The following is a 12,591-nucleotide window of genomic DNA, read 5'->3' on the forward strand; positions in this document are numbered from 1 at the left end:
AACCACAGTTGTCTGATGCGTAATAAGCAGAAATCTCGTTGAGACTGCTAAATAAAGTTCTCAGCAAAATTTTAACTTCTTTGACAATTTCTATCTTTCAACTAAGTAATTAGCACTCTAAAATTATTTTTTCCCTTGTTTAGCCTCTACACATTGAACCACATGAATCTGCTTGCTCAATATTTTTTTCTGTTTTTATATCTCAACACAGAAGCAGGCAGCCTTGTTGAAAGTACAGATGTTCTCAAAATAATCATGTTCCAGACATGGGAAGAATGGAGAATCTCAATGGATTTGAAATATTTTCTAAAATTGGATCAGAAACTTTTTTTTTAGCACATTTTAGCCTCCCAAAGTAGAAGCTTAAAGGATTGAGAATAAATCCACTTGTCTCCTCTCCTATTAAAATGGCAGCATTCCTGTTGTGCTAAATAAATAGGTTGCTTCGCTAAGCTGAAAAACTAGTTCTGTTTGTTTTGTTTAAAAGAGTACACCTAGAGTCAGGATATAGAGCCCTACTTTTGATGCTCATTTGGAATTTGTATACTAGAAGAGAAAAACGTGAACAATAATGCATTAGTTTTGGTGTAAATCCTAATATACTTCATCTATTTTCTTCTCTGTTTCTTGTAGAAGATTTATTTGGCTCAAGTCTACTCTTACCTTTAATCTCTAAATTTTGTTTCTTCCTCTTGAATTTGTTTCTAGTTTTGGATGAATTTTAGCACAAATCATATTGCATATAATTTTTTTAGTTTTGCTCAATTATGTGTTAAAATTGGAAACTCCATATATAACTGCATGCATAACTATCCCAAATCTGTTTTTCTACCTTTAAATCATCAGAAAGATAAATCACTAATTCGTATATATTTTTTCTATATTAGCTATCTTTTTAAAATTTGTGGTTTTATAAAAAATCTGCTTATCCTTTTTATTTCCTTAGGAGTTTTGACATGTGAATAATCTTAAATACTATATGAATGGACATAGAGAGGATTGTTGGAGGAGGTCATCAAGAAGACATGACTGGTTGACATGCGAGATGGACCTGGGCAATCAGAGGCTCCTCACCCCTTCCCTCCCCTTGGAATGTAAGTTCTGCCTGTGGTTCCCACAGTGGGAGTTGTTTTCAAGGATGCAGCCTTGAGAGAGCAACGTGATGTTGAAACCATCTGGACTGAATATGTGACTGAGCCCACTTAAGGCCTCTATATAAAGTTTTAAGATTCTGGCAGGTGAGTGTGGAGATCGACTCATCTTGTGGCCGCCCAAGACAAGCCTGGTAAGTAAGTTTCCTTGCTTATGAAACCTGCCACCTACCAGTCAGGAGTGGTCTGCCTCTTCCTTTGGTTTCTCTTTGCCCTCCATGTACGAGGGCCAGTTTGTGAACCATCAAGGATAACTACCAATAATTTGTGCATCAGTGGGTCTGCCATGAGGAGAGGTTTTCCTCTGCTGATCAAAATACATATGTAGAATAAAGCCTGTGTTAACGGGACAGAGTACTTAAATCCTTTGCTCTGACTCTCTCTGACTGTGATTCTATCAGTTTACATGATAAGAAGTTGCTGTAGCAGTTTGCCAGCTTTTTCTAACGTACAACATATATTTTATCTTTCCAGCTGATGTATGTAATAGAAGACAGAGGCTATGTATTACTTTTTGTACTCTTAGAGTATCCTCAGAAGCATTCAATAAATAGGGCTGACTATATTTACATTTTAAAATTTGCCTATTAAAATATCTTATTAATTTCTGTTGGTAAAAATCTTATTAATATCTCTTAGGAAATTACATGATCTGAACCTATCTGGTAAGTAAAACTATGACTATTAAGGAGAGCATGCTATCGAAGTCATGCCCTGCAGTACTCTCACCTAGTATTAATACTGCTAGTGAATATATCCTATACTGACTGAACGTAATTCTAAACAAAACTGTGTAATCTCAATAAAAGAGAAATCCTCCTTTTCTGAGAAAAACCTGACTGTGGAAGTATATCTGGGCTGTGCGAACACTAGTAATACCAAGTATTAGACATGCTGTTAAACCATGTGTGTTTATATCGTTTACGTTTTTGTAACATTTTTCATGGTTCCAAATAGTCTTTAAATTGGTATTTTTGTGTTTTAAGTATGTTAAAATTAGTTTGATTTCTACCTGCAATATCTAGGGACCTTCAGGGATTTATCTCTACCTCCTTATTCTTCAGTATTTCTGGAATCTAAATAATATACAGAAGTCAAAAAACAATCTTGCAGTATTTTTATGCTGTTTATTATGTATATGATACATATATAATACATATTAACTTCTCTATAAATAATTTATATTGATAAGCTATAGTTCAAATATTGAAAAGTCTTCCCTAAAAAGAATGACTCCTCTTGGGACGTGTACAAAATATTTCATCAATAATTTTCTTTATGTTTAGTGCTTTTTGTGAGCTCTGCAACCTGAGTCGGTTATACAAAGAACAGCAACTTCTTGAATATAGAAGATTCTGCAACTCCAGGTAACATAGTCTTTCCAGAAATCAACTATAGGTCATGTTTGCTTATCCCATGCCATCTAAATACCTCATTCAAGAGTGTGAAAGAATATAGCAATCATTCTATATAGTTACAATCAAGGAAAAGAAAGTTATGGCCAGCTGAGAAACAATGCCCTCCCTTCCAACCCACACCAAATGAAAAGGTGTGTCCAGGTGTAAGTAAACAAACATAAATTGTGGTTGGTTAGAATGGGACTTAAGTGTAGAGTAGAAGTTTTGTTTCAATATGAAGCATGGCTCAAAACCATTGGTTTTTAGGGAGGGTGGAAAGGGAAGTTCAATTTGCAATGGGGTCTGGGATCTGATTAGATTATATTGATGGGGATGGAGGAAAGAGCCAGTGAAAAGGCCTAAGAGGGATATTCTGCAGGTACTGATATGGGAGAGGTGCAGGAGGTCTGGTATGGCTTAAATATTTCATGAGTTATCTGGTAATCAAAGTGAGGCATTGTGTGTGGGCTGCTTTTAGGAAAACAACTTGTTCAAATTGTAGACAAATCAAGGAATGCAACTCAGACTACTAGGGCAAGTGGCTTTTGAAAGGGCACTTTCAGGGCCCCCAAGAAGTAACTGGAATTCAGGGCAGACCAAAGTGAAGGACATGAATAGTAATTAAAAACAAAATAAAACAGAGAAACGAGGCAAGACAGGGTCAGTTATTTCTCAGGTCCCTGGGAGTATTGTTTAAATGGGTATATTTGGCTCCCTTACCTATATGATAAGGGATATTAGGGGAGGATGGAATGAAGGAAAAAATCTGGAGCTTCCCAGGGTTCACTCCAAACTTGGTAAACCCAATGCAATAACATGTGTCTGGGAAAAAAATAATGCAAATTATCAAAGACTTGAGGGATGCCAATCAGGTTCCCATTTAGCTCATCGTTTTTTAAAATTCAGAAGACATATAGGTCCTAGAGAATGACAACACATTTTTATTAATTAAACAATACCAATTAAGTAGTTATGTGAAAGTCATAGTTTTCTGGGATATATACACCTAAAAACACAAAGACACCATAATATAAAAATAAGGAATTTGTGTAAAAAGGCAATAAGTGCAATGGAAAAATAAGATGTGGGTGAGATAATAAGGATTAAGGAGAGTCAACTGTTGGAATTTGGGGGAAAGATTGGTTTGCAATTTTTTTAAGGATGGATATATTACATAATTATGTTTAAAAGGTTTTTTCACAATATAAAATTGATATAAAATCTTTATAGAACATTTAGAATGTATATAAAAAGGAGAAATAAAAATAAAATTACCACAAGTTCAGATATCCAAAAACAAACTTCCTGTTTTCTTCTTTTTTTTCCTTATTTTTTTTGCTTGTTTTATATTAGAAGATATGATTTATAGTCCACTTTTTATAAACCTTCTGCAAATATATTTTATTGGACTTTTAAAAAATTAATTAATTTATTTATTTGGCTGCACTGGGTCTTAGTTGTGGCACACAGGCTTTTTAATGTTACAGATATAATGTTTTACCATGAGATATTTCTTTTCTCATAAAACATGTTATAATGTAATAACCAAAAATTTCATTTAAAGTCTCCTTCTCCACTTTCTTCAATGGTCCTAAGTTGTATGAGCTGTTTGTATATTTTGAATATTAACCCCTTGTCAGTCACATCATTTGCAAATATTTCCTTCCATTCCATAGGTTGTCATTTTGTTTCATTGATGGGTTCCTCTGCTGTGCAAAAGCTTTTAAGTTTGATTAGGTCCATTTGTTAATTTTTGCTTTTATTTCTTTTGCCTTGGGAAACTGAGAAAATATTGCTTCAATTTATGTCAGAGACTGTTTTGTGTGTGTCATCTTCTAGGAGTTTTATGGTGTTATGTCTTATATTTAGGTCTTTAAACCATTTTGAGTTTATTTTTGTATATGGTGTGAGGGAGTGTTCTAATTTCATTGATTTACATGAGGCTGTCCAGCTTTCCCAACACCACTTGCTTAAGAGACGGTCTTTTCTCCATTGTAGATTCTTGCCTCATTTGTTTTAGTTTAATTGACCGTAGGTATATGGGTTTCTTTCTGGGCTCTGTATTCTGTTCCATTGATCTATATATTTGTTTTTGTGCCAATACCATGCTGTTTTGATTACTGTAGCTTTGTAGTATTGTCTGAACTCTGGGAGGTTTATGCCTCCATATTTGTTCTTTTTCCTCAGGATTGCTTTGGCAATTCTGGGTCTTTTCTGGCTCAGTATACATTCTAGTATTGTTTGTTCTAGTTCTGTAAAAAAATGTCATGGCTATTTTGATAAGGATCACATTAAATCTGTAGATTACCTTGGGTAGTATGACCATTTTAAGGTGGGTAGGGATAAATTAGGAGTATCAGAATAACAGATACAAACTACTATACATAAAATAGATAAGCAACAAATATTTATTGTATAGCACAGAGAACTATATTCAATATCTTGTAATAAGCTATAATGGGAAACATTCTGAAAAAAGAATCTATATCTATACCTGAATCACTTTGCCATACACCTGAAACTAACACAATATTGTAAATCAATGGTACTTCAATAAAAAATATTTTTAAAAAGAGGAACTGCAAAAGGAAACTAAAAATGAGTATAGCTATCAGGATTTGTAGAAGAAGAAAAGTTTTTTAAGCTAGAAAAAATAATACTTTTTTTTTTTGGTGAGGGAGGTAATTATGTAGAGCGGAACAAAAAGGAATTGTAGGAAATATTGGGATAATATTGTTGAGTTGGCAAAACAAATAAGATCTGATTTAAGAGTGAAATGATTAAGGTCTGAAGAGACATCTCACCGAAGAAGATAAATGGATGACAAATAAGCATATGAAAAGATAACAGTATGAGATACCACTACATACCTACTAGAATGGCTAAAATTCAACACACTAACAAAGCCAATTCTTGTGAGGATATTGAGCAATTCATTCTTTGCTGGTGGGACCACCAAATGGTATATCCACTTTGAAAGACAGTTTGGCAAATTCTACAGAGCTAAACATAGGCTTCCATAAGATCCAGCGATCTTACTTCTAGATTTTTACCCAAATGAGGTGAAAACTTCTGTACACACAAAAACCTGCACATGAATGTTTACAGCAGCTTTATTCGTAACTGCCAAAACTTGGAAGGAAACATGATACTGTAATGGTACATATAGGGCTGTGCATTTGTCAAAACCCATAAAACTGTACAACACAAAGAGTGAACTCTAATGTAAACCATGAACTTTAGTTAATAATAGTACATTGAGGTTGTTTCATCAGTTATAATAAATGAACCAGTGTAGTACAAGATGTTAATAATAGGAGAAACTGTGGGGAGGTGGTGAGTATATATACAAATTCTTTGGAACTTCTGAGTATTTTTTCTGTAAATTTAAAACTGCTCAAAAAATTACTATTCAAGGATGAAAAAATAAACATAGAATTATAAAAATATTAAATAGAAAAGGAGGGATTATCTTCTGATACAAGCAGAGATCTCTGGTAAGAGTTGGGAAATCACATTCAGGTGTAGATGCTGATAAATGAGATATGAGGATGAGAGATAGTGGAAATTATGTTTTGATTGGTTCAAATTTTTCAGTAAAATCAGTAGAAAGTTTTAATCTCAGAGTGGGAATATTTAAGTATTAGAACTTTGAGATAAGAAAAGAATATATGAAATAATCTCCTAAGAGTAGAAAAATCAATGCATAAGGCAAAGTATAGGATAAATGCAATGCAATTAAGGGCCCAGTTGACATCTGTGGTTTTAATTTTAAAGCAAGAGCAGTCAATGTGGTTTTGTATGAGGTTTTTCTTTCCTCCGAGCTTACTGAGATGTATGCTGCATTTGTAGACTAGACAGACTTTGGATTTAACCAGAGTTGTGGTTTTGCAAGCAAATATGATAAAACTGTGAGAGGGTAAGGAAGAAGAAAGTGTATGAAAGAGTAATTTTTATGAATTACCATGCGTATTAGCTTGCTAGAGCTGCTGTAACCAAATAGCACAGACTGAGTGGCTTAAACAACAGAAATTTATTTTTTCACTGTCTGGATGCCAGAAGTCCAAGATCAAGGTATAGTCAAGTTCTGTTTCTCTTGAGGCCTCTCTCACGGTTCAGTCAAGCTCTTTGCCACTTTATTACAAGTTGATCTTCCTCCGGTTTCCAAAAACATGTTCTGCATTTCCATCTGAGATTTAACCAGAATCACCTTTAATTTCCATATTTCTACTAACAGTCTCTTCAAAGCAATCTAGACTTTTTTCTGACATGCAACTAAAAACTCTTCCAGCCTCTACCTCTTACCCAGCTCCAAAGTGACTTCCACGTTTTTCGGGATTTGTTACTGCAGTGCCCCACTTCTCGATACCAAAATCTATATTAGTTTGTTGGGTTGCCATAACACAGTACCACAGACGAGATGGCTTAGACAGTAGAAATTTATTTTCTCATAGTTCTGGAGGCTAGAAATTCAAGATCAAGGTGTTGGTAAATTTGGTTTCTCCTGAGGCCTCTCTCCTTGACTTGCAGATGGCCCACCTTTTTGCTGTGTCCTCATAGAGTCTTTCCTCTGTGCATATACATCCCTGGGGTCATTTGTGTACGTCGAAATTTCCTCATAAGGACAACAGTCAAACTGGATTAAGGCCCACACATATGATCTCATTTAATCTTAATTACCTCTTAAAAGGCCCTATCTTCCAATACAGTCACATTCTGGGATACTGGAAGTTAGGCCTTCAGCATATGGATTTTAGGGGCCCACAATTCAGCCCATAATGCCATATAATTTAAGCTTGGGAAGAAGGGGGAAAAGGCCATTCAACAGAAGATAGACAGTGAAAAAATAATAGAATCCATGGATTGGAGGTCATCTTAATGTCAAAGGATTGGTACTCAGAGTTTGGATACTTGGAGATGAGATCATGGAGTATTTGCAGTTCTTGATAATGGCATGGTCTAAATATTTCTGCGGAAATGGGCAGCTGACATACAGAGAAATACCAGATCAGTGGGGAAAAGAAGCTCAAGGGCCTGAAAGGCCAAAGCCATTGGAAGGACCATGTAGGTGTACTTTTTTTTTTTTCATGTAGGTGTATTTTGAAATAACAAAGAATTTAAGCATAACTCATGTAGATTATAGTGTTGGTGAGAAGGGTATAAAATCATTGAGAAATCAGGACTAATATCTTAGGGATATATGTATGACAACAATCAAGTGTATTTGATGATCCAATTTGATGACATGATATTCAAAACTGGAGGATTTGGGGATAAAGGAGGGAGAATTATATGAACACAGCAATGAACTACAGACCTTTGGAGGCAGGAGAAGTACACAGGTACTCCTGCAGAAAAATCAGAGTCCTCAGGGAAGAATTAGGTTTCCTTTAGGGCAAGAAAGTATAGAGAATATCTAAAAAAGAGTTTGATGATGATGTATCATTAATTTTTAGTGTTTTAGGAGTTGGGAAAGGGTGAAATAATGGGGCTGAATAGGGTTCTACTTGAAGTGTTTCAGAAATTAAAGAGGGTTTGAAGGGTTTCAGGAATCGGGGATGAATGGCTCAATAAAGGGCCATATGGACATTAGTGTGAAAAGGTGAGAGAGGACCTAGAATTCTGGGCCCTGCTGTGATGACTAACGTAACAGATTAAAGGTCCTATGTAAATTTTTTTAAGCTTTTTTAGAAAATACATTTATTTATTTTGGGCTGAGTTGGGTCTTCGTTGCTGCGCACGGGCTTTCTCTAGTTGCGGCGAGTGGGGGCCACTCTTCATTGCAGTGTGCGGGCTTCTCATTGCAATGGTTTCTCTTGCTGCGGAGCACAGGCTCTAAGCGCGAGGGTTCAGGAGTTCCAGCACGCGGGCTCTAGAGCTCAGGCTCAGTAGTTGTGGTGCACGTGCTTAGTTGCCCCACAGCGTGTGGGATCTTCCCGGACAGGAATCAAACCCATGTCCCCTGCATTGGAAGGTGGATTCTTAACCACTGTGCCACCAGGGAAGTCCCAGGTCCTATTTAAATTAATCTCGATAGGTTCAAGGCTGATTGTGGTGGTAAGGCTGTACATAGAAGAGGTGATTTCTATCACTCTCCCTAGGCATGTGTTAATAGTGGCAGAGGTGTCTGGGAAAGTGCAATCTTAATCCTTGTGCCCAAACTTGATACTGGAGATAGAGGTTCTAGGGGAAGATTGTCTTATTCCCAGTATGGGCTTCATGTTGTTTAGTTGGTTCCCACTGCTGTTCTATATGACATCCCTTTATTATAGCTAATCGACAGCACGTGCCGCCAGATATACAGCTATTTATCTGGAAAATGTTTGTTTCTTTATTACAAAAACACAGAATAGCAAAAACAGATGTTGGCCTGCCCTGGTCAGGATAGAAGTATACTTTCTCTTGTTTAAGAGGTTTACTAACTTCTCTGATTTAAGGCTGCAATTTAGTCTAGAGATAAGCTGATTATTTTTGCTCTACTAAAAGTTAAGTGCCCCAAGACATACTGATAGATATGGCAGATTCAAATCTGAGAACCTTTAGAGATATGCTGACACGCATATCTGAAGGGCAAATCTTGGGCTCTTTAAATGCTTTGATTAAAAAAATCATGTAAAGGACAAGTTGTTATTCCTTATATCCACTACCACTCAGAAAGAGGCATGACTTATGGTGGATTTTCTATGGATTTTGAATGCAAAATATAACATGTTTGTGACCTTTTTACTAAGTGACTTCAAAGTCTGCCTGTTTCCAGTTGGGTCCTTGGTAAAGAAGGTTTTACAAGCTGTTCAGACTGCATTGCAAGAATCCCTGTTTTTTGACATTATCAGGTCGGGAAGGTCTGTGAAACTTATGGCATATTTTGATAGGGGAAATACAGGAGGAACATGAGGGTTTTAGGACACACAATTATATATTATTATTTTAGTAAATGACTTTTTTCTTTTGAGAAACAACTCTTAGTTTGCTGGAGGTTCCTATGCAAATTGAATGCCTAACTATAAAGCAATAACTGATGGTAAAATCTAAGGTGCCTATCATATGTGTTCTATGATTTTCTGAACCCGAAGTGTCGTATATGAAAAACACTCCATCTTCAAGTGAAAGTTATATTTACATGTCTCTCTCTATCTCTCTATAAGAGACTAGGAATGATCAGATTCTAAAATCGTCCCTTGATGTTATATTATGTTATACATTGATTTATTCTGTCTCTTTCACACTATAAAGGAAGCTTCATGAGAGCAAGGATGCTATCTTGTTTGCAGCATATTGTATCACCAATAATTAGAAAAATATTGACACATATTTTACATTAAAATATATATATATATTTATATCTTTCTTTCTGTCAGTCATCTATCTATCATCACTCTATCAGCTATCATCTATATTGTTGAAAGACTGAGTGAAAGGGGATTACCTAAAGCTAATATTCTGGATCTGTGTAGCCTGCATTTACCCAATTACACGTTACTTTCCCTGCAAATCTCGTCTCTAAATCCCTGTTGCTCTTTGTATTTGGTAATAGCTTCAACAGTCATTCTGTCCTATATTCTGCTGAATATGTTAATGACGGGGGAACTCTGGGAGAGAATAATTTAAAAAAAAAAAGTGACTAGCTCTTTCTCCAGAGGGAGCATTTCCAACATCCTCAAGAATCAAATAAAGAGAATTCAACTCCTTATAATAGTCTATGTAAATGTTTTCACCTTTCTCTCATCATTATTTAACATGAATGGTTTTATCTGGAACTTCTAATATACTAATATTGTATAGTACAATTAATATTCAGTTTTAAAAATTTCACCCTTCATGAAATTGCCTTAGTTTGCAATTACATGGCTTGTGTAATTAATTAAGCAGCCACTTTTGAATCCATATCATATTATTTGACTTTATAACCTCTGATAATGATGATTCTGTTACCTACCATGAAAAATCTTTTGTATCGGCCTAATTTTACCTTTACTGAAATTTACTGTTACCCTTCATTATTGTATTGTAATATACTGCAAGAACAAGCAGAAGATCAATTTTCATTATATTTTTTGGTAACAAGGATAAAGCCTTTCCATGTTTTCAAATAACATAGTCAAAGAGTCCTAGACAACATTTTTAACAGAGATAAAAAACTGCTATGATAGAAAGAATATGATATCATATTCAAAGAGCTCCCAGAATTTTCTTTCACTGTTCTGAAATACTGGCCTTATTAGATTTTCTGAGCCCCAGTGAATTCTTGCAAACATAGAGTGTCTTCCCGGGCGATTCACATCCATCTAACAAAATCTAAAGTCAAATTGAGTTCACAAGGAGTCTTGTCACATGGGTTGCATTATTCTTGTGGTGTTTCTGTGAGCACACCTGTAGTAAATTAGAATAACAACATTAATAATATCAAATAGCATCTTTGTGAGCCTACTATGTACCAGATGCTGTTAAACATTTTATATTTATCATTTTATTATAATACCTACTACGAAATAAGTATTAGTATTGTCTGTATCACCTAAGGAAGGAAGTTCAGGAGCCAATGATTATATAACCAAGTCATTTAAATAGCATTAAAATTCAGAAGTGACTCTGTGGCTGTAATTACTCCAACCCTTTACAGTCAGGGTGAGATCCAGGTGTCCAAGGATTTATTTATCATTATAACTAAATCTGATTCTTAATTGTGACCCTTGAAAATATCAATGAGGTAATAAATCTTGTTTAATGAAAGGAAACATTTAATGAAAGGAAACATTTAACGAAAGGAAACCTGTGCCTGGATAACCCAAGTGTTAAGCACATAATAGTAAGAACACCATTGTTGATTTTTGTTTAACAAATGGCTTGTACTTCATCATTTATACAAATCACAGACTGAAAATTTGAAGGACAAATCACTAAATTTATCCTCACAATTATAAAGTATAGATTTGGTCATTATTGTCATGATTAATAACAGACTACATGGTGTTTTGAGAGTACACAAAAAATGTTCTATTGCACAGATTAGTCCGTTTTGTACCAATGTTTGGCATCTTTGAAATCTATTGCACAAGGGTGGTGGTTAGTTCCTCCCAGGAACTGGTTGTCTGACTTCATTGCCAGCATTTTTACAGGCATGAGGGTGGCTGGAATAATCAGACATGACCCAATACTCAGAGCTTTCAATGACTCCAATACAAAAGAACATACTACCATTAAAAAAAAAAATCGACATTGGACTGGTTAAATTTATATTTCATTCCTGTCATGCTTGGCCACCTCCAAAAAAAAGCTTTTTTTTTTTTCTCTCTCTTCTACTAGACAAGAAACCCTTTTGAAGAAAAAGTATATACATATACAGATCACCATGTCTATACATGAATGAGATTCTCCAATTGTGTATTTTTAGTGAGCTCTAATTCACATTTTTTAATGCCATTCTCACTTTCACTGGATACTATGAAGACATCACATCCAATTAGTAAACAACATTACCTCACATTTCTCATTTTTTGGAAGAATATTTTCACTGCTTCTTTGCCTTGACCAAATTCTGACTTCTCTGTGTGGGCGCTGCTTCCCTGGGGTGGTTGGTCACTGTGCCGGCACCATGTAGTAAAAGCTTGCATGTAAATAAGGTGTTTTCAGACTACCTCACTGCTGCTCCTATCCCTTTGCTATCTTATTTATTAATTACTGCATTACTTGGTTACTGTTATCTACCTCCTGACCATTGCCCTGCATTTTGAAGACTAATATATGGCTCATCTTATCTCTACACATAAATTTCAAGGAACTTAATGCTCATATAAATGAGCTTTCTTCCACCTATCATAAGTTCCTGACATTCCCACTGTTAACTTCATTATCTTATTAAACCTGAATGAGAATGCTCCACACACATTCCTTAAACAATGAGGACAAATGCAGATAATGTCCTCATAGAATCTGTTATAAAGAGAGCCATTTGAAAATGAAACAAATGGAGAAACAAACCTATATCTGGTTTGAACTGAGAGATAAGGAATAAGATCTCGATTTTAAAAACCAATCTTCCTAGC

General features: G+C 35.2%; 1 long non-coding RNA gene across 1 annotated transcript in view; it reads left to right on the plus strand.

The window, feature by feature from the left end:
* LOC125960729 (uncharacterized) overlaps positions 1-12,591 on the plus strand; it is a 168,759-nt gene that overhangs the window by 121,986 nt on the left and 34,182 nt on the right. The window contains exon 3 of the long non-coding RNA XR_007470698.1: positions 947-2,518. This is a non-coding gene — a long non-coding RNA (uncharacterized LOC125960729). The remainder of the gene's footprint in view (positions 1-946; positions 2,519-12,591) is intronic.

This window comes from Orcinus orca, chromosome 12, assembly GCF_937001465.1.
Source record: "Orcinus orca chromosome 12, mOrcOrc1.1, whole genome shotgun sequence".
NCBI classification, from domain to species: domain Eukaryota; kingdom Metazoa; phylum Chordata; class Mammalia; order Artiodactyla; family Delphinidae; genus Orcinus; species Orcinus orca.